General features: G+C 34.9%; 1 non-coding gene and 1 pseudogene across 1 annotated transcript; both read right to left on the bottom strand.

Annotated features, from left to right (window-relative positions):
* Positions 1 to 22379: 22379 nt before the first annotated feature.
* LOC146406379 (large ribosomal subunit protein uL16-like) lies at positions 22380 to 22789 on the bottom strand (annotated as a pseudogene).
* LOC146406378 (small nucleolar RNA SNORA70) lies at positions 22740 to 22874 on the bottom strand. The gene has a single exon (XR_014832297.1). It is a non-coding gene; the product is annotated as a small nucleolar RNA SNORA70 (small nucleolar RNA).
* Between the last annotated feature and the right edge of the window lie 1692 nt (positions 22875 to 24566).

The raw sequence follows: 24566 nt of genomic DNA, 5'->3' as shown, positions 1-24566 counted from the left end.
GTATACCTGTTAAGATACATTTCCAATAAAGCCACTGCATTACTTTTGTCATTATTATTTTTTAACCCCTGTCATATAGAATTAATAAGTTAGTTTTTTCTCAGGAGTTAGGATTTTTTACTTATTTATTTATTTTGTGTGGGGAAGGAGTGGGGGGTTATTTGTTTAAGTCCCATATACATGCAATCTGCACATGAACTAGTCACAGACAATATTCTGTTTCACTCTTAGTTTTGGGCTATCACCTTTTCACTTATTTGATTGGCTATCAATCACAAGATTCATTATGTCTTATTTTATGGGTATTGTCATTATATTCCTTTTGTCATATACAGAAACATGTTTGCCTCCAGGGGCATATTATAGTTTGTTTGTAATATAAGCATTATAAATATATGATGTAAAAAGCAATTTTAAGCACTATGATGTTAAAAATATAGAAGGGATATCTAATTTAGACTGGAAGAGTAAGGAAGTAAATCACATTTAAGCTAATAACTGAATGATATTAGCAGCTAGCTTGAACTCAGTTTAATCTTAAAGACAGCTTGGAAGCAGAAGGTACAAAGCAAAGAATAGATAAGTGGAGTGAGTATGATAAAAACCACAGTCTAGTCAAAAATGAGGAAAATGTAGTAATTGAAGTTAAGGAAAGACCTAACCTTTACAGACCGTAACTAATGGACAATAACCTGGATTCAAGATTACTGATTGATGGGTGTAGAATCTTAAGGAAAAAAAAATTACAAACAGTAGTTAAAGGAATATAATCTGGATTCAAGATTAGTGGATAATTGGTATAGAATCTTAAGTCAACTTCAGGGTATCAAGTGATTTTGGAGAATGTTTTCTTTTGGAAATGCTATATAAGCTCCATGAGAATATAGATTCTGTCTTGTTCACTGCCATATGACAAGGTATGTAAAGGATCTTCTCAATAATAAGCCCCCATACCATGTACTGAATAATTGAATGAATTGTCTAGTTAAGTATGTAAGTAAAGAAGTTGAAAATGAGAAGCCATATTTGTCTATGAGATCAAGTTGAAATCTCTAACAAAGCTGTATAACTGTAAATCGTTTTAATGGACAGATTCTTTATATGTTAGCAAGATAATTTGTATACTTTTTGCAAATGAGGGCTGTGCTTGTTCTATTTGGGCAGAGAAAAACAGAAGGGGTACCTACCAGTTTTATGAATGGCGTAAAAATATTCATAGAATGATTAGAATTCTTACTCTACTTTTTAAAGAAGTTTTAAGAGAAATTTCAGTGTCTAAAATATCATTAAATCTTTCCTATATGTGCCATTGTTCTAATATATTAACTTCTCAGCAGAATTTGTGGGGTACTGAGGGGCCAAGCACTTCTCCTAATATTTCTAGATTATTTGTACCTTAAATAATGAAAGCAATAAAAATGAATGGTGAGGAGTTCTCATTGTGGCTCAGAGGAAACCAATCTGACTAGCATCCATAAGTATTCAGGTTCAATCCCTGGCTTTGCTCAGTGGATTAAGGATCTGCTGTTGCCATAAGCTGTGGTGTAGGTTACAGATGCGGCTCAGATCTGGCATTGCTGCGGCTGTGGCTTAGGTCACCACAGCCTGGGAACCTCCATATGCCATGGGTGCAGCCCTAAAAATACCAAAAAAAAAAAAAAACTGAGTGGTGAATAGATAATTTCCAGATTTTTGGTCTAGATCACTTGAAGGACACATAATTTAAGTCTAGGAAATAATCAGTGCTCTTATAGTGGATTTTTTAAATAAAATCTTGGACTGCCAATAAATGTCTCATAAATTTTCATTTGCTCTTCTTATATGTGAGTGTTAAAAAAACAACCCTCATTCTAAACTCTGAAAAAGGTGTATTTATGGATGTGATTTTAACTACAGAGAAACTAAGTATACCAAGGAGAAGCTGTTTATTTAGCTGATGACAGAATGCTAATATAAACCAGTGACATGCATGATGTGAGAAACCATTAAAATTAGATCAATTAAAGCTAATGCCTTGAAGGAATAATGGAATTCAAATGAAAATATTTTTAATAAAAACATTAGGAAAAGAAACCCAGTGTAATTAGTTTAAAAATATTTTAGGTATTGATTTTTTTGTTACATTTTAAGGGATTTATTTACCATGGGGAAAAATAGTAATTAGTGGTTGATTCCTCAGGCAGAGTAAAATCTATTGTTACAAAGAATATTTTAAAAATCTAATGAAGAAATGTGAGCTAGACTGCCTTATATTAAGGTGATTAAGTGAATCATGTTTCATATATTTGATCAAACAATACCATCAGTAGAGTGAATGGCGCCGTTTTGATTCTTGAGCATCTTGTGCTTATTCCATGGCCTCAGATTTTTATGCCAACTCCAGTCTCACAAAGGTTTGGTTTGTCATCATAGGGCCCAAGAGAGGGCATGCATGTCATTTGTAGAACCACTCAGAAACACAAGTTTCTCAAATGGTGGGCCAATATTCTAATTTTCTTATGCAGACAGTGTATTTAGCAGGAATGAAGAAAGAGTGTATAACTAACAAGTAAAAAACCTGTTTACTATTATATATATACATATTTTTTCCAATTTTAGAAATGCCTATCCTCTCCAAAGAAAAATCTGAGATACTACCAAGGGTTGAGTAACCTAGTGTAAGAGAGCTATTTAATCAGAGTTCCCTGAGAAGAAAAATATTACAAAAGTTTCCAAGTGGGTTTTGTGCTGTAATGCCTATGGGAATTTTGGTCGAACAACCAGGTCCCATGTTTGGTCAACAGGGCTGGGGTGTGTCAGCAACAGCAGGGTCCATGCTCATGGATGAGGGCTCCATAGTCCCTGCTGAACATATTATGATAAACTCAAGAGCTCTTGTTCATAGATTTTGGAAATATCTGATAGACCTCATTATTCTTAGTTTAGATATGACTTGCATATTTTTAAAATTCTTAAAGAACATGACTCTCTGTTAGGTATTTAAAAGCAATTCCATTCCTGGGAATATATCTAGACAAAACTTTCAACTGAAATGATACATGCACCCCTATGTTGATCACAGCACTATTCACAATAGCCAAGACATGAAAACAACCTAAATATCCTTCGGTGGATGAATGGATTAAGAAGGTGTGGTACATATATACAATGGAATATTACTCAGCCATAAAAAAGACAGATTAATGCCATTTGTAGCAACATGAATGGAACTAGTGATTCTTATACTAAGTTAAGTAGGCCAGAAACAAAAAGACAAATACCATATGATGTCACTTATTTGTGGAACTTAAAATATGGAACAGATGATCCTATTAAAAAACAGAAACAGATCATGGCCAAGGAGAGCAGACTTGGAGTTTCCAGGCAGGAAGGGTGAGGGAGTTGGATAGGCATTTTGGCAGTTTTTTGGATGCAAAATGTTATGTTTGGAATGGATGGGCAATGGGGCCCTACTGTATAGCACAGGCAAATGTATGTGATTGGGTAACTTTGCTGTACAATAGAACTTGAAGAGATATTGTAAATTAGCTATACTTTTAAAAAAAAAGCCTATCCCTGCTTCAATAGTAATATCTTTTGGAATTTAAATTCTCACTTTGTTCTCCTTTTTATAATTAACCTCTTTCACCTTTGATTGACATTTATCCTATTTCACCTTTCTCTAAGCTGATTTTTGTAGTCATCTATGGTGTGTTAATCATTTTCACCCCTTGAAGGATTTTTGAAAATAAGAAAACCAAACTGTGGTAGATTAGAGATGGCTGCAAATTTTTTTCTATTCCTTCAATTAAGGTGTGGAGTCTAATCCCTATCCTCTTGAATATTAACTGGCTTTATGTACTTATTAACCAATGGAATAGAGTAGAATTTAAATTCTGAAATTTTGAGACTAAATCCTAATAAATATGGTGGCAACTGCCTGGACTTCTTGGAACATTATCCCCTGGACCTTTAAGCTTCCATGTAAGAAATCTGACTACTCACCTAGAATTACTATGTGGAAGGCCCTGAGACTAAACAAAGAAGGATAAGTTCTAGATGATCTCAAATTTCCAGTTCTCTCGCAAAGACACCAACCATATGAATGACCATCTTGGACCATTGGTCTAAGATGGATACGGAATCTACAGGCTAAAAAGAAGAAGAAAAGAAAAGCAATATGGTGATTCTACAAGAGTTGAGACTCAGTTGGAGGCTATAAAGAAAACAGGAGTTCAGAAAGTGGTCTAACCAGGGCAAAACAAGGTATTTCAGCAATAGAAAGACAATTACACCATGAGTAGGAACAATGTGATAGGGAAAGTAGATATGAAAACTAATGAATAAGAGTACAAGTTACTGAAGAGTCAAAATGGGGAGAATTGAAAATAGCCATAAATAAGTCTCACAAGCAGCACATAAATGCTCCCCAAATTCTTGACTGACCCCTGATCTCTGAATCCAATAATCATAAGGTAGACAATATCTGGAAGGCCAACATATGCATCAGTTATCTTTTAAAAAGCTTTCTTAATTACTCTATCCAATGATTGACACATATTGATCAACAAGGAGAGGATACAAAATTGTCTTTTTGTTTGGTTTTTGTTTATTCGTTTTTGTTTTTTTGGCTTTTAAGGGCTATACTTTTGGCATATATGAGTTTCCAGGCAAGGGGTTGAATCAGAGCTGGAGCTGCTGGCCTATACCACAGAAGCACCAGATCTAAGCCACATCTGTGACGTACACCATAGCTCATGGCAACACCAGATCCTTAATACACTGAGCAAGGCCAGGGATCAAACCCACATCCTCATGGATTCTAGTTGGGTTTCTAATCTTCTGAGCCACAATGGGAACTCCTATAAACCTCAGTTTATATGAAAATAGGGAAATAAATGTCTGAAACCAGTAAGAGCTAACTGCAAACTCCACAAAAGATTGGGGATGCAACTGGAGAGTGGAAAAAAAAAGAGCTCAGAACACAACCTAGCCATGAAAAGGTAATTCAGGAATAGAAAGAGAACATCTCACCCCTAGTAGAAAAACAGGAAATAGAAATAACAAGTCTGAAAACTGATGAATAAAAGTGCTAGGCATTAAAGAGTCAAAAGAAAAGTGAACCGAAAGCAGTTCAAAATAGAGAGGGGTTCCTAAAACAGTATATAAATTCTCCTTAAATTCTTATATGACTACCTGAACTCTGTATACACTAGAACAGACTCCAATTAACCCAAGGTAAATAATAGCTGGAAGATGAAAATACCTGATGTGAGATTTCAGCAGCTGCTTAATGAAAGAAGATTCCAAAGTTCAAGCTTTGTAGAGTTAGAAGGGTTGGTGAATATCTTCAACTTTTATGACTTAGAAGTAAATATTATATCTAAATACTGAAAATAATTAAAAAATAAAAAATAATAAGCAGTGTTAATATCTTGGAAAAAATAAAGACTGAAGGATTTGTCCTAGGTTTAAGGGCCAAAAAAACAAAAAGACACATCTAACAAAGTTTAAAATGAAGATTCCATAAATTTGAGATGCTATACCATTTATCTGACTGGTAAAAAAATTCAATATACATCAGAGGGGAAAAATCCACATAATCTACAGTTCCTACAGTAGCATTCCTAATTCCCAGGATAAAATAAAAAGAATTACTAAATAGATGAATAAACAGAAAATTTGATTTATAGTTAAGAGAAAAATCTATCAATAGAAACACACACAGACAACATAGTTGCTGAAATTACACACAGTGATTCTAACATTTAGGATACATTTGTTACATATAGAGGAAATATACATAAGTAGTGGAGTTTGTGGAAATATTATATTAAGATGCAATTATAAATCTTATGCAAAATTAAAATAAAATTTTTAAATATGCAAAATTAAAATCATTGTCAGGAAGAGATTGATCAAGATGGCAGAGTAGGAGGACAGGAATAGGGCTCAACTCCACAAACCATCAAAAGTACATCTACATGTAGGATAATTTTCACTTTAACTGGAAACCGGCAGAAAGATTTCTATACACCAGGGTTGTAAGAAAGATATACACACAACTGAGTAGAAAGAGAAGTGATTAGGTCAGAACCTGTGCCTATGGGAAGAGACTCAGTGGAAAAGGGAGATTATGCATACAGAAATCTTCCTGGGGGGAGTGAGTGGTTCAAGCAACATATTCGACAAAAGCAACAAAAAGGATCAATAAATTCAAGAGCTGTTTTTTTGAAAAGATAAAATTGATAAACATTTAGCTAGGCTCATCAGGAAAAAAATAGAGGACCCAAATAAACAGAAAGGAAGGAAGGAAGGAAGGAAGAAAGCAATAAATACTTCAGAGTTACAAAAAAAAAATCAAAAGAGAAGACTATGAACAGTTATTTACCAACAAATTGGACTGAGAAGAAATTTAAAAATTTATAGTAATATGTAACTTTCCAAGACTTAATGAGGAAGAAATAGGCAATCTGAACAAACCAATCAGTAGTAATGATACCAAATTTATAATAGAAAGAAAACAAACAAAAGAATAAAACTCCCAGGAAACTCTAGGATCAGATAGCTTCACAGGTGAATTTTACCAAGAATATAAAGAGGAGCTATAGCTCTCCTAAAACTATTACAAAATATTGAAGAGGAGAGAACTCTTCTGTATCCATTATACAAGGCTAACATAACCTGATACCAACAGCAGACAAAGCCACTATTAAAAAAAAGAAAATTATGCACCAGTATCTTGGATAAACATAGATGCAAAAATCCTCAACAAAATATTAGCAAACCAAATTCAACAATATATAAGAAAGATCATACTTCAGGATCAAGTGTGATTTATTCCAGGGATGAAAAGATGGTTCTATATCTGCAAATCATTGTGATACATCAAAAGGAAGAATAAAAATCCTATGATCATCTCAATAAATGCAGAAAAGGCATTTGAAAAATTCAACATCTATTCATGATAAAAACTATTATCAAAGTGGGTATAGTGGAAATATGTATCAACACAATGAAGGCCATTTATAGCAAATTTCAGGTAGCATCATACTCCATGCTAAAAAGCTGAAAGCCTTTCCTCTAAAATCAGGAACAAGACAAGGATACCCACTCTTATCACTTGTATTTAACATAGTATTGGAAGGTTTTTTGCTTTTTGTTTTTTTGGTTTTTTTTTTTTTTTTTTTTTTTTTTGGTTTTTAGGGCCACACTCATGGCATATGGAGGTTCCCAAGCCTACACCACAGCCATGGCAATGCAGGATCCAAGCCATATGTGTGATCTATACCACAGCTCATGGCAACACTGGATCCTTAGCCCAATGAGCAAGGCCAGGGATTGAACCCACCACCTCATGATTCCTAGTCAGATTCATTTCTGCTGCACCACAATGGAAACTCCAATATTGGAAGTTCTAATCACAGCAATCAGATAAAAAAAATAAATAAAAGACATTCATATTGGAAACAAAGTACCAAAACTGTCACTATTTCTAGATAATATGATATTGTATGTAGAAAACACTGAAGTCTCCACTAGAAACAATTAATAAGTGAATTCAGTAATTTTGCAGCATACAAGGTTAATATACAGAAATCTATTGCTTTTCTATACACTTATAATGAACTATCAGAAAGAGAAATTAAGGAACAATCTCATTTAAAATTGCATCAAAAAGGATAAAGTACCTAGGAATAAACTGAATCAAGAAGGTGAAAGACCTATAATCTGAAAGCTATAAAACACTGATAAACGAAACTGAAGTCAATACAGATAAATGGAAAGATATCCCATGTTTAGAATTTGGAAGAATTAGTATGTTTAAAATGTCCATACTACTCAAAGCAATCTACAGATTTAATGCAATTTATCAAAATATCCCTGGTATTTTTTTACAAATCAGAAAAAAATAATGCTAAAATTTATATGGAACCACAAAAGACCCTGAATTGTCAAAGCAATTCTTGAGGAAAAAAAAAGAACAAAACAGAAGATATCAAGCTCCTGGATTTCAGGCTATACTACCAAGCTACAGCAATCAAAACAGTACAGTATTGGCACATGAAAAAACACAGATCAATGGAATAAATTAGAGAGCCCAGAAATAAACTCATTCACTTGCAGTCAATTAGTGTATGACAAAGTATGCACAAATATATAATGGAAAAAAGACAAGTCTTTTCAATAAGTGGTGTGGGAGGAAATGGACAGTTACATGTGGAAGAATGAGAGTAGAACATTTCCTCAAAACATACAAAAAATTTATTCAAAATGAATTAAAAACCCAAATGTAAGGCCTGAAACCATAAAATTCCTAGCAAAAATATCTTTCAAAAACAAAGGCTAAATAAGGATATTTTTAAATAAATAAAAGCTTAGGGAATTCATTATTAGCAGACAAATACACTGAGAAATGATAAAAAGAATCTTTTAGCTTAAATAATTTCTAAGTTAATGTAATTAAGGGTCTACAGGATAAAAAATATCACTGGAAAAGGTCACTATGTGGATAAATATGAAAGTAATTTTTGCGGGTTTTTTTTTTTTTTTGTCTTTTTTACCATTTCTTGGGCCACTCCTACAGCATATGGAGGTTCCCAGGCTAGGGGTCTAATCAGAGCTGTAGCTGCTGGCCTACACCACAGCCACAGCAATGCAGGATCAGAGCCGTGTCTGCAACCTACACCACAGCTCAGGGCAATGCCAGATAGTTAACCCACTGAGCAAGGGCAGGGATGGCACCTGCAACCTCATGGTTCCTAGTCAGATTCGTTAACCACTGCGCCACAACAGGAACTCCCAATTTTTGTGTTTTTAAATGCTTTTTTTTTAACCTTTTAAGATCTACTTTCTTAGCAACTTTCAAATATACAATACATATTGTTAATTGTTATTACTAGGTTGTACATTACATCTCCAGGAATATTATCTTGTGACTGAAAAGTTGTTCCTTTTGTGCACCTTCACTCATTTAACCTATCGCACTGCCCCCCTCCTCAGGCACAGTGTATTCTTTGACAAAAAACATACCCAGTACTTTGTCCCCATAGTTCACAAAGTTCTTAGCAAAAATTTGGGAGGAACATTGAGTTCTGAGGAATGAGTACACACACAGGGAAAGGGGGTAGGGAGAGATGTCTCTATTGACTCTTAGCTCCCCTTGCTAATACCTGCCATTTATAAAAGAACTTTACGGTTTTACAAAGCACCTATTGCTTGCCTTATCACCTTTTCCTTCACAAAATCCTTAAGATATATATTTCATGATGATCCCCAAAAGAGATAAGAAAAATCTGTTCAGAGATGTTAATTTACCCATGATATACAAATGAAGCCAGAAGCTACTCCTAGATCACACCATTTTAATTAGAAAAGAGTCTAAAAATTATCTAGTTGAGAAGTTTTATGCCTGAGATTTGCAAACCCCTGAAGAGTCCTTGGATATACTTCTGTGGGGTCCATAATTTGGACAGGAAAAAACTGTATTTTTTTCATTAACCTCTAACTGTAGTTTAGCATTTCCTTCTACCATAATTGTAAACCACAATCCATTTCATCTTTAAATACTTTTTAAGCCAATTGACTATAGCAAAAAAAATCATATAGTATGGCATTCATAACATATTGAGAAGTAATACCTGGACCTGAAAAGTATGAAAGTTAGTAAAATTGAATTTCATTGCATTTGCAGTGCTATAATAATAATTTAATAGAGACAGTGATAAGAAAGCATATTTCAATCCTAACAATAACTGTATGTTAAAAACAAAATACCAAATATCAAAGGTACAGCTAAATCCAACAAAGAAGAAGGATGGAACACCAATAATATATTTAAAAAGACAGAAAATGAGGTATAAAAGAAATTCAAACAGAAAACAGAAAAAATAGCTAGAAAATAGATTTTGATTCAACCATATTAAAGCTCTATATTAAATGTAAATATGCTAGAATTTTATTAAAAGGGAGAGATTACTATAATGAATAAATTAGGCCCAAGTATATGCTTTTTACAGGAAATACTTTAATTTCAAGGACACACAAAGGGAATTTTGTTTCAGGTCAGTTGGAGTAATAGCAACAAAATATACTCTACTATCTAAAAAAAAAACTTTGAAAAACTAGGAAAAAAGTTTAAGTGATACATTTCAGACGCTTAACAATGAGCAGAAAAGAGCTACAATTTCTAAGGAAGAGTAAACAAACAAGATGAACCCTGTAAATGTACTGGTTGGTTTACAGTTTCTAGACCATATGTCAGTGAATGGAATCCAAATAGAGCCTGTCATTCTTGACGATTTGAGGGGACAGAAATTGAGTTGAGGAAGAAAACATTGAAAGAATTTTGTGGGGTAGAATGTTGAAGAGATTTGCACTGCAGAGACAGAAAGCTACAATATAGTAGTGATCTTAATTAGTACAATGGCTAAGAAAAAGAAGTAAAATGATTTAAGTTTGAAACAGAAAAAGTAAAATAGTGTTTATTTGCTAACAGTATGATTATTTATTTAGAAAAGCATAAGGAATCAGAAAGAAGTGACTGGAATGCCTAAGTTTGGTAAGCTTGTAGTCTATGAAGTTAATCCATGAAAAAACCAAATGTATGTCTATATAACTGAATAAAAAAGTGAACTGATTTAAAATTAGTGTTTATAATAACATTAAAACTACTCCTGAAATACAGAGGTACATTTAATGCATGACAGCACACTGAAAATTACAAAATACTGCTGAGAAAAATTAAAGAATACCTAATTAAATGAGGGGTGCTACCATGTTCATGAATCAAAAGACTCAATATTTTTAAGATGCTAATTCTTCCCCCAAAGTAATCTCTAGATTCAAAGCAACCCAAATCAAAATCACAACCACATTATTTGTTGTAAAAAAAAATGGCAAGTTGGTTCTGATATATGGAAGTGCAAAGGATCTTGAATAGTCAAAATGATTTTGAAATAGACCTAACTTGTAGGACTTACACTACCTGATTTCAAGGCTTGCTATAGGACTGCAGTAATCAAGAGACAGAGGTTTAAAAATAGACCCACACATACATACTGAGTTGACTTCCAACAAAAGTTTCAAGGTCATTCAATAGGTAAAGTACATTATTTTTGAGAAAAGCTTCTGGGAAAACTGGATATTAGAACATATGAATAAGGTAAGCCCTACCCTTACCTTACAACAGGTGCCAAAATTCACTTGAAACTTTGTTCACTTTTTTTTTTTTTTAGCTTTTTAAGGCTGCACCTGTAGAATATGGAAGTTCCCAGGCTAGGGGCTGAATCAGAGCTACAGCTGCTGGCCTATGCCATAGCCATAGCAACACAGGATCTGAGATGCGTCTGCTGACCTATACCACTGGCTCACTGTAAGGCCAGATCCTTAACCCACTGAGAAAGGCCAGGGATGAATCCCGCATCCTCATGAATACTAATCAGGTTTGTTACCACCGAGCCACAACAGAAACTCCAAGAAATATTTAGTTAATTTAACATATGTGTGACTGTGTTATGATTAAATGATATGATTTAGTTCAAAACTACAAATTTTTCTCATTTTCCATTCTGCTTGGTAAGGTAGAATGTACTAATTTGGTTCCTTACCACTGAGCCACAATGGGAACACCTATTCACATATTTTTTGTTTGTTTGTTTTTTAGGGCCACACTGACAGCATATGGAAGTTCCCAAGCTAGGGTTGAATTGGAGGTGCAGCTGCTGGTCTCACCACAGCCACAGCAATGTGGGATCCCAGCCATGTCTGCGACCTACACCAGAGCTCACAGCAACACAGGGTCCTTAACCCACTGAGCAAAGCCAGGCATCAAACCTGCATCCCCATGGATACCTGTCAGATTCATTTCCGCTGAGCCATGACAGGAATTCCCTATTCACATATTTTTAAATATCACAAAGTAATACTTTTGGAAGGAAAAATGAGAAAGACCAAGATCTTTTAGATAGGCCACAAAAAGCTTGAACCATAAAATAAAAAATACTGGACTTCATTAAATTAAAACATCATTTAGAAAATTATAAAGATAATTCACATCCTTAGGAAAATATTTTCAAAACACATTATATAATAAAATTATACACTTCAATAAAATGAAGATAGCCCCCAAAATTGGGAAATTTTTTGAACAAAACATCACAAAGTTTTATAAATGGCTAATAAGCACATTAATAGATGCTCAACCCTAACCGTTATCAGAAAAATTTAACTTCCAACCACAATGAGATACCATTACCTATCTTAGAATGACTAAAATTACAAAGATTTGTTATGCCACTTGTCGGTGTGAATGTGAAGCAACATGAATACTCATCCCCTACTGATAATGCAAAATGGCACAAAAAATGGTATAGACACATATGTAAAAAAAGAAAAAAGTATCCATTTTATGTAAAGATGAACATAAGTTTAACATATGACGCAGCCACTCACTCATAGTATTTACTCAAGAGAAATGAAAAATTATATACATAAAAATATATATACTTAAGTATTCATAGCAAATTTATTCATAAAAACCAAAATCTGGACTATTCAAAACACCAACAATTCAGACCTATTACATATATATATATATATATATATATATTCCAATAAAAATAGTATATTGTGAATTACAGGCAGATCAATAGACCAATGCAGCAGAATAGAGTCCAGATACACAAATACTGTAATCTGATTCAAGTCAAAACTGACATTACTGAGTACAGAAAGAATTTTTGACCAATAAATTGTTCTGGGATACTGTATACTTATATATATACAAAGTGAATCTATTTCTATTCAGAGCATACCTAAAATTCAATTCCAAATGGAATGCAGATATAAACATGAAAGCTGACAATTAATCATTTAGTATAGAAAACCTTTATAATCTTGAAGTAGGTGAAGATAAAATGTAATCTAGTCAAAAATCATAAAAAGACTGGGCCATATCAAAATTAAGAATTTTTCTTCTTCTTCAAAAAAAAAACCTCTTAAAGAATGAACACATAAGACATAGAATATAAGGAGGAATATGTTTTCCAATACATTCACATCATGAAGAATTCATACCCAAATTATGCAAGGAAAAAACCCTACAAAGCAATGAAGAAAATATAAGCAATTCATTTTAAAAATCAGTAAAATTAAATAAATAAAATTCAAGAAGTACTTAAAAGAGTCTATCCAAATTGCCAACAAACATGTGTTCAACGTCATAAGTCATTATGAAAGGCAAATTAAAACTATAATGATTACCATAATGTGTAACAAGAAAAAGACAAAAGATTCCAAGAGTTAAAGATGTACCGCAACTGAAACTCTTATCATACTGCCAGTGAGAGTGTATGTTGGTATAAACACTTTGGAAAACTACTTTTCGGTGTTTACTAAACTGAAAACATATCCTAGGGCCCATAATTTTACGTCTAGAATGTCCCAACAGAAATTTAATTCCCATTTCAACAAAATATTTTTACCAGAATTGTCAAAGTACCACTATTCAAAATAGTCCAATATTCATCTACGTTAGAAGTGATGAGTCGGATTTCCCGTCGTGGCGCAGTGGTTAACGAATCTGACTAGGAACCATGAGGTTGTGGGTTCGATCCCTGTCCTTGCTCAGTGGGTTAAGGATCCGGCACTGCTGTGGGCTGTGGTGTAGGTCACAGACGCAGCTTGGATTCCGCATTGCCGTGGCTATGGCGTAGGCCGGCGGCTACAGCTCCAATTCGACCCCTAGCCTGGGAACCTCCATATGCCACGGGAGTGGCCCAAGAAATGGCAAAAAGACAAAAAAAAAAAAAAAGTGATAAGTACATTGTGAGACACTATATTCTTTTAGAAAAAAAAGAAACATGAGAATCAGAAGAATATATATTATGGGATTATATTGATATTAAATCAAAATATCCAAATATAAGTTTTAGTGTTAGATGTCAACATAGTAAAACTGGAAGAGGGTGTGAGGGGCTTCTGTGGTGCTCACAGTATTTTTCTTGTTTAGCTGGTTGGGGATGTATGAACATATTTACCCAGGTATGTTCAGTTGGTAAAATTCATCAACATATACATTTGTGATTTGTATACTTTCCTATATGTATGATGTACTTCAATTAAAAGTTTACAAAAATAAATAGGGCAAATTTCATTCTTAACAAAATCAGCATTCATTATTTGTCTTCAGTTCCAGAAACTCATTCAAATTCCAAAATAAAAAAAAGTTTCTGCTACACAGTCTAAATATACTTTGAATTCCTAATCCTATACTCTTATATGAATAAAAGGCAACAAATACTGGCACAGCACCACGTTAGAAGTAAAGTTAGAATAACTTATTGCAATATTTTCCATAAAATTACTTGAATGTTCTGAGTCTGAGACTAACTGGAAAAGAATGCTATCTACCATCCCATGTGAAAAATGAGGACACTAAGTAAAATTAACCTTTCTGAAACCAACATTTTAGTTTCATTAAGATTTCATAGGGCCAAGACTAGAAAAAGAGCATAGAACATTAAGTAGGATATCAACTGCAGTAGATCACTAGAGTTGCCGTAATAAAGCATCAGAGACTGGATGGTTTAAACAACAGAACTGTATTTTCCCACAATCCTGGAGAATAGGAGCCTCAGATCAAGGTATTGGCAGGGTTGATGTCTTCTGAGGCCTCTCTCCTTAGCGTGTAGATGACCTCTTCTCCCCGGGTCTTAAATGTCTTCTCTCTGTGTCTTTGTCCTAATTTCCTCTTCTAAGGACGCCAGTCATACTGGATTAGGGCTCACCCCAATGATCTCATTTAACTGCAATCATCTCTTTAAAGGAATTGTGTCCAATTATAGTCACATTCTGAGGGACTAAAGGTTAAGATTTCAACATATGAATTTGGGGAGGACAATTCAGCACATAACACCGATTAATTTGAAGAATTTTTTTTTTTTTTTTACTTTTTTCTTTTTGTCTTTTTAGGGCCACACCTGTGGCATATGGACGTTCCCAGGCTAGGGGTCCAATCGGAGCTACAGCTGCCAGACTACACCACAGCCACAGCAACTCGGGATCCAAGCTGCATCTGTGAAATTACACCACAGCTTACACCAATGCCAGATCCTTAACCCACTGATCAAGTACAGGGATTGAACCCACATCCTCATGGATACTAGTCAGGTTCATTAACCACTGAGCCACAATGGGAACTCCATGAAGAATTTTAAAAAACACCTCCTACTTTCATAGGTACCAATTTTGCTAGGTACCAGTTTTTCCTAGTTTGCCCAGCCCCTTCTAAGACCTATAGCCTGAAGGATATAGGCCAACCCTAAGCATCCCATTTCCCTTTCCAATCACGTTTCTAGACATGGGCAAGTGATATAACCCTGGCCTATAAAATATAAGGGGAATTATGAATGGGAAGTTCTTGGAAAGTTTTCCTTATTTTTAGAGACACAATGGAGGAACTAGCCTAGTTCCTGACCTTAGATTCTGCTCCATGAGGATCTGAAGCTTGCACCTAATAGGGATGGCTTGTAGTCCTGAGAGAACCATTTCACAGACTCTAAGAAAGATAGCGACTAGGAAAGGATGATGAAAAGCCAAGGAAATCACAGTGAAAAAAAAAATGACCCATAGCTCTGATACAAAGTTGAATTAACCTTGGAACTGCCCTGCCTCAGACTTCTTAGATATATTTTCTTCTTTGTCAAGCCAGTTTGATTTTAATAATCCATGTTTTTCAGCCAAAGACATCTTAATTGATCCAAGGATGATACAATTTGTACTCTAAGTATTTTTGTTGTCCATTTCACAAGCATTCTGTGGAACATGAAAGAAAAGAAGCCCCCTCATCTTGCAGCTTTTTACATAGCGCTGAGAAAGCCACTAGGCACTTACTGTAGGTAAAAATGAGGTATTGTACTGAGATGGTTTTGCAGCAATATAATTTTATATGGAATAAAAGAAAATCATGCTTAAGCAATGAATATTGCCTATAATTTCCATTTTGTTTTTATTTTTGTCCCAGTTTATCTCCTGAGAGCCTTGTATGTCACTTTTAGACTTATCAGAATTGACAAGATGACTTAAGAAATTTCCTGACCCCTGGTCTTGTCCACTGTTATGAAACCAATGAAATGCTTCTAGATTTTCATTTTACACACAGAGGTCAGCAAATTTCACTTAACAGACAACCCTTTTAAAAAACTAACTTCCAGTTTCAGTCTAATAAATTAGTGCCCCCTTCAGATTTAAAAACTGTTCTCTTTTGACATTAATTCAAGAAGTTCTTTAAGAATCTTTTGGTATCAAAATTGGAATCCATTACATCCTGTGACAAGATATGCATCAATTGCCCTTCATTTCTCTGGCAAGTTTTTCCTATATATAATTTATGAATTTATGTGAAATCCCCATACATTTTGTACTTCAAGAAATATCTCTAGCAACTTTGTTTTTAGATCCACAGAGGGTCTTTTAGACATTCAACTGAACTCTGGATTATTTCTTGCTAGGTAGAGAATTCTCCTTCATTGTTTCCAAATTTCTTTCCAGTGCTTTGCTCATATTCAATTTGACACTAAATCTTCAGCATCAAGGCAGATATTTCAAACTTTATTTGGCTTCAACCTGTATGCAATCTGATTCAGACTGACTGATGACATCTTATATTTCTTGGGGACTACCAATGTTTTTCCTATTATTCAATCTATCAATTACTCCATATGATTTTGTAATAAAGGCAGACAGATTTCCACAGACTGCTCTCTCACTGAACTTTAAATGAAGCAGCAAGTGTTGTATACTATTTCTACTTTCAAAATTGCATCTAAAAATTCACAAAAAAACAACACCTAAATAAATCCAAGCTAAGTTGTCAGTTTGTTTATTCTGAGTCATTGATCCCTGACAGACTTCAGATTGTCAGTATCAGATGTTATTATTAAGCATGATCAAAATTGCCCTTGCCCATTTTGACAACCTCTCAGTTATCTTCTGCATCTTTATTGCTTCCTATGAACATTTTCACTAACATACTGATTTGATTAGATGGCACATCAAAGCCAAGATTTTATGGAGATTAATGATTAAAGATGCAATCTGTAATTAAACCTGTAATTTTAGAATGTGTTCATGGAAAAGACAGAGAACTGAGATGGAGGTTTTGCAAGGGGTCTTCACAGGATATACACCTATATTAAAGCCAGGATTGGGAACAAGGAGAAGCTTAATTTTAATGTGGTTGCACCTGAGACCTCAGTAGAGTCCACAGGTTGGTGAAGTTTGCTCTGAAAAGCTTAAACTAGCCCTTTGGAGTTCTCTTAAATTGAAAGGAAGACTCAGGCAATTGTGTCAACACACAAAGTAATCACTGGCTGTCAAGTCCTCCACCAGAAAGAATGTAATATTGGGTTAAGCAGTTTCTTGATGCTGATAGCAATTCCTGCTGAGTGAAGCACCTGGTATAGTAGCTGGGAGATGAGTGTTTCACATTGAAGTAGGAATGCGGACAGTGCACCAATTGCTTCTTAAGGTAATTTCTCCCATCTGGGAACAACTACTCTCATGTTTGCTTGTTCTTACTTCATGGGTTAGTGTTAAATATTATAGTCCCCATCACTAACATTGGTCTTTGAGATAGCTATTACTCGTCAATTAGCTCCTCTTCTATCTTATTTAGAGTCCCCTCACACTCAGCTAGTAACTCACCTGGTTTAAATGGCTTTCTTGGTGTGTGTACCAAGATTCTTATCCCTAGGGGAATAGGGGCCATATGTTACCATCCCTTTCTCAGGCTATGGCTGCTGTACTTATTTATTTATCCTTAAATCTAAGCACAGAAGCACCAAGAGGTAACCCATTATCACTGGTGTGCCAAACATATTCTTACCTACCAAACTCCTTAGGATAAAGGACAAGTACCCTTTGCCAGCATGGCAACTCCTTTTCTTGCCTCTTGGTCATTGGTACATATTACTGAGTAGTAAGAGCTTAAATTTTGGTGGGTCTTTACCAAAGTGTCTGATGGAAGTGACCACCATCTGGAAACAGGTTACTTAGATGGAAAAAGCATAAAATCTTATAGGGTTGGAAAACATACCTTAAGCAGAACAATGAGCGTGAGGTTAAGTGGGGCCACCCCTACTTGCACATGTTGGTTCCCAGACCCATGCATTCTGCCTACTGAGGACACAACACTTAATTTATGGTAATTACCACACCATGGAGGATGGTGCCCCATATTTTTAGGTTATAATCCCTAAATCTATGCCTCAGCTATGTTTTTAAGAGGCTATCTCAGTGTCCTTTCAGGCTGGAAGTTTGCATGTGGCTGTGGAGTGTTAAGCTTCACTATAGTCCTATAACAATTTGTCACTTCCAGATCTCCTTAGGATCCTGAGACTAACTGTGAAGGATCCTCTGTCCTTTTTATCAGATACTCTGTTAGCCCTTGGATGTTGTGGTGGCCAAGGTCCTGAGAGCAGAGAAGGGAAACCTATACCCTTTATCCGGTCAGTCCTGGTCAAGATGAATCTCTGCCCCTTTCAGAGTAGAAAGTGCTCAATCTAGCCAATTCGTCTCCTGAAAAATTGTGCCATATTGGAAAGCTTATTCTCTGTTTCTGGCAGTTTGAGGCATTTAGCTGTAGCAGTAACTACATTAGTGTTGGTGAGTTGAAGCCTATGCTATTAAGGCCATGCATAGCCTTCTTCCCTGCCTCCACTGACACTCATGAGCCCATGCTGCCAGCAGTCAGGTGGCCTGTCTTCGCCGTTCAGATATTTTATGACTCTTTTGTAGTGGATGCTTTCTAGTGTGAGTTAACATGAGATACAAAGAGCTTCCCATATTAAACATACCCTATTTATCCATTCATGTGCTTATTCACCTTGATTTTTCAACATTACTTGACCTTGGTTTTTCAACATTTCTCTTTCAAGGTCCCTAACCAACGAAGCTATATGCCACTGACCATGAGATTGTGGACATTGTTATTTTGGACCATTTCTTTATCCACACAAAGGGGCTGACCAGATGAAATGCTAGGAACTCTGCCAAATGGGAGGATTTTCCCCTCATTTCTCTTTCAGAGACACAACTGAGTAAAGTTCAGTATAGTATCATTCAAGTTTTGATTCAAGCTAACATACTTAGCCAATCTGTCCAGAAACCAAGTCTGGACCTTTCCCTTCTCTGTCAACTGGTTATGAAGCTACTATAGAGGTCACAGAAGTGAGCTGATGCAGAAGCACTCACGCAACTTTAGTATAAGAAATGGGATTGTGTCTTGGCTATTGTGAATAGCACTTGCAATGAACATAGGTGGATGTATTTTTTCGAATGAAAGATTTGTCAAGATATATGCCCACATGGAAACAGCCTAAATGTCCATCAACAGATGAATGGATTAAGAAGATGTGGTATACATACACAATGGCATACTACTCAGCCACAAAAAGAACAAAATAATGTCATTTGCAGCAACATGGATCGAACTAGAGATTCTCATATTAAGTGAAGTAAGTCAGAAAGAGAAAGACAAATGCCATACGATATCTCTCACATGTATAATCTAATTGGCACAAATGAACCTATCTATAGAAAAGAAACAAAGTCATGGACTTGGATAACAGACTCATGGTTGCCAAGGGGGAGGGAGAGGGAGTTGGATGGACTGGGAGTTTGAGTGGATAAGCAATGAGATCTTGCTGTATAGCACAGGGATCTACACCGAACACTTGTGATGAAACACAATGGAGGATAATGTGAGAAAAAGAATGTATATGTATGTATAACTGGATCACTTTGCTATACAGCAGAAATTGACAGAACACTGTAAATCAACTATAATAATTTTTTTAAAAAAAAACAAAACAAAAAGAAATGGGATCAGACCATCTGCTTGCATAGTTTTCTTAAGAATTCTGACTCTGCTCATGTCTAAATCTCAAACATGCCACTTCCAATTCAAGATAGAACACTTCTGAGTTCTCCTAATCTTATGATTTGGAGGGTCTCACAGAACTGATTCATGTTGGGCAGTTGATGTTTCATGGTTAGATGCTCCATCTTGAGAAGCATCCAGCAGTATATCAGAAAAGTTGTCTTTTTTCTACAGAAAACCAATAATCTACTATTCTGATTCTGCTATTGGAATTTTCTGTAAATTCTACATAATACTTTTGCATATCACAGAAGCTATAAATATAAGATCTGCCAGGCTGCATGCCCAGTTGGTAGAAATATAGGTATCACAGCCTAAACTTGTTGCACAGTCCTTTCGGTCTGGGCTCTGCTCAAAGTTAGCAACCTTCTGTGCCACCCAGTAAATGGCTCAGAACAATATTCTTTTGTGCAAAATAGGGAGTACAGCCAAAGCACCACAGAGTTTGTTTAGCTAGCTTACCCAACACAATGATGCCAATATGACCCCAGATTCTTTTTTTAATTCCCTATGTTTTCAGTGCTGTACTATAGAATTTCTCTTCAAAATCAAAAGCATTTGTGACAAAGAAAAGGAAAAAACTGGTTACATTTAGATTCAATTGTGGAATGATCAGATGAGGGACTTCCATAAATGACTAATATAATAAATTAATGGGATAGTCAACTCAACAAAATAAATTAATCATTTATGGTGGCAATGATAGGGAAACATCCCGGATCACTGAAACAATGAACACTAAATCTGCAAGGCCAAGGTATTACAGCTGAAGTGCTAGGAAGGGAATATACAATTATGGAGCAAATATCTAGTTTCCATTCTATCACCCGCCACCTCTCCTTCTTTGTTTTCTTTTTTTGACAAATTAAACTACTGAAGACTCTTGCATTACCAAGGGAGTTATTTTGGCTGGTAACAGAGGTCATTTTTTCTAGGCATCTATTAAAATTTTCCAGAAAGAAAATTGCCTAATTAAACTACTATTAATACTGACCTTGTGCCACATTTATATTTATTTATATTCTCTAGGCAAAAATAAAAGCAAATAAATTAAAGTAAAACAGATCACTCATATGCTTGGAGATAAATGGTATGATTGATGAACTGAAATTACTCATCAAGTTATGGAACTATGAGAGCAGAAGATGTCTTGGAAAGTGATCACTGGCATAGGTGGAATGTGAGAGGAAGAGGTAGGCAAGGGCTAAATAGGAAAGGACTTTGATGCATTTCTGAAAAGAAAAGAGTTTTCTCATTTGGGACAAATGACTAATAAATTTTATTATTTTTCTTTTTCTGAACCCTGAAAGACTACTAATGATTTTTAAAAATTGAATTGAAATTTAGATGCATTAAAATTTACCTTGTAGTGTATAGTTCTCTGACTTTTGATAAATGTATACAATCATATATCTGCCACTAAAATCAAAATGCAGAGCATTTTCATCACCACCAATATTTCCTCCATGCCCATTAGTAGTTAACCCCTCCTTTGATTCACAGCCCATAGTAATGACTGATCTCTTTTGCATCCCTATAGGTTTGCCTTTTCCAGAATAATACATAAATGGAAACACACAAGGATTTATTCATGTTATTGTTTTGTTCAGCAAATCACTGTTGATAGTTGAGACTAATTTCACTGTATGGACGTACCACAATTTGTTTATCCATTTTCCAGTTGAAAAACATTTGAATTATTTCTAGTTTTCAGTGACTGTGAATAAAGTGTCCATAAATATGCACGTGCAGACTCCTGTGTGGACATGTTTTATTTCACTTGGATAAATACCTAGGCTGAGAAGTACTGTATGGTAAGTGTATATTTAATTTTTTAAGGAACTTCCAAACTCTTTCCCAAAGTTGAATTTTTGATTCCCTTCAAAAAATGTAGGAAGTTCCATTGTTCCTCATCTTTACCAGTACCTGAAAGTTTTCTTTCTTTCTTTTCATATTCTCAGCCATTCAAATAGGTGAGTGGTTTGTTAATAATGGTCATATTTCTGTGTGTTTATTTGTCATCTGTATATCTTCATTCCTAATGTGTTAGTTTAAATCTTTTATTCATTATTTAAAATTGTGTCTTGTTATTATGATTATTATCATTGAGATTTAAGAGGTCTTTAAATACACTGGATACAAATCCATTGTGAGACCCGTGATGTGTTAATATTTTCTCCCAATTTGTGTCTTGTCTGTTCATTTTCTTACCAGTGTTTTGCAGAGAATGGGAGTCCTCCATGTCAGTACAGTTCAATTCAGAAAACTGTTCTTTTATGAGTTTTGCTTTTGTCATTATTTCTAAAAAAATTTTTCATACTTCAAGGTCTCAGATAGATATTTTCTCCTCCCCTTAGATTTCTGTTAATTTTATTTTATTCTTTTTTTTTTTTTTTTTTTTTTGACAGGAAAGTAGGATTTACTGGTGATTAAGGAATGGACTATGCCACCAAGGCTCTCAAGAGTGCAGGGCCCACCATTTGTCCAGGAGGCCGATATTAGGGCTGTATTTGACCCCATAGCCATCTGGGATAAGCCACTTTTCTGCCACCATGTTTCCAAATTCATCTGTGTTGAATTTAGTAAATCCCAACTTATTAGAGATGTGCATCTTCTGGTGGCCAAGGAAATTGAACTTGGCCCGGTGTAAAGCTTCAATCACATGCTCCTTGTTCTGCAGCTTGATGCAGATGGACACTATGACTTGGCAAATGTGGACCCTGGCCACTGTGACCTGGGGCTTTCCAAAGGCACCACATATAACTGTCCGGAGCCTAGACTGGGGACAGCATGCCAGTCACAAATGTCCACTGGAAAGGGCTGTCTCCGAGGTCCCTTAGGGTAACCTATACAGGCAACAGGCTTCATGCACCACCAAGGAATCTTCTTTTTGCAGCCATTGCACACTGGACCCCCTTGGGGAAAAGAGCAATGTTGGATTAATTGGCCGCAAAGATTTCTGTTACTTTTAGACTTTATATTTACACCTGTGAAATAGGCTTCAGCATTTCTTCAAAACTTTCAACTAATTTCCATTTTCCTGCTTCTATGGCACCAAACACTTCATTCTCCCTACTTCTGCCACAGGAGGAGCAGTGCCTACATCTCATGCACCACTGAAGGAAACTTTTTTGCTTTGGCTTTCAAGCCACTTGGTTGCTTGGTGACATCAGGTCTCTTAGAGTGTCAAGAAAAATTATGATTTTGTAGTTGATCCATCATTTTCTTGTTGTTGAGAACAGAATTCCTTCCAACATTCTAAGTCCTAGGTATAAGTAAAACTCTATTGATTTTTGTTATTTTAACAGCTTTATTGAGATATGATTCAAATACTATAAAATTTATCCACTTAAAGTATACAGTCTAGTTATTTTTATTATATGCAGGGTTGTGCAATAGATATAATGATTTTAGAACATTTTTATCACCTTCAAAAGAAAGTTAATGTAAACTAGCAGTCACTTCTGACATTTTTATCCTAGCTCTAAATAACCACTAATCTCTTTTATGTCTCTCTAATTTTGCCTATTCTGGAAATTTTATATACATGAAATAACATATTATGTGGAATTTTTTTGACTGGCTTCTTTTCACTTCCATATTTTTGAGATTCATCCATTTTGCACCAAGTATCAGAATTCATTCCTTTATATAGATGAATAATATTCTCTTGTATGGACATACCACATCCATCAGTTGATATATATTCAGATTTTTCCACTTTTTGGTTATTATAAATGATGCTACTATTGAAACTGGCTTATAAGTTTTTATGTGTATGCAATATTTTTTTCATTTCCCTTGAGGATATACCTAGGAGTGAAATTATTGGGTATATGTGGTCACTTATTTATAACATTTTAAGAAACTACCAAACTATTTTCCAAAGTGGTTTTACTTTGTAAATTATCTTTCAGTGTGCCTAAAATACAGATGATTACAGTCATTATATCTTTTGGATTAATGCTTTATAATCATAATTCCACTGATGTATTAGTCTACTGGTGGACTGAAGAAGGATTTTTTTGGAACAGCCATGTAATAAATCTGGAATTAAGAGCTACTGACAAAATCACAACCCCATTACATGTGGGAATAAATGAGAAAGAAGAATCAAGGGTGCTTTTTACATAAAGCTCACATGTACAAACTTATTAGGGCAAACTAAGCTGTTGGTATAATTTGCACAAGCTATTTACATACTTTTGAATTAGATAATAATCATTTTATTTGCTTAAATATTTATTTATTGTTATTTGTAAATAAGAGTGGTGATGAAGTACTAAGAATTTAAATTATAGTTTTAATAAATATATAGTGACATTTATATATATTAAAGTAACTCAGTTATTAGTTACCACTGAACAAAATTTACATTTTGTTTCTGCTTTAACAAAAACTGCTAATATTATTTGCTCATTTTTTATGCTGTCAGTAATAAAAACAAACAAAAACACAGATGACAAACATTGCACTTGTACTAGTTCACAACCTCCTAGGAAATTTTTTTCTGTCCTGTCCTGTTCCTTTTTTTTTTTTTTTTTTTGCTTTATAGGGTCACCCCTGTAGCATATGGAGGTTCTCAGGCTTGGGGTCAAATCAGAGCTGTAGCTGCTGGCCTATGCAACAGCCACAGCAACACAGG

This window comes from Sus scrofa, chromosome 1 (assembly GCF_054392235.1).
Source record: "Sus scrofa isolate SSC_HxYL_T2T_F1_AM1 chromosome 1, Sscrofa_HxYL_maternal_Yorkshire_Landrace_v2.0, whole genome shotgun sequence".
Classification (NCBI taxonomy): Eukaryota; Metazoa; Chordata; class Mammalia; order Artiodactyla; family Suidae; genus Sus; species Sus scrofa.
This window is presented reverse-complemented; position numbering and strand designations above follow the sequence as displayed.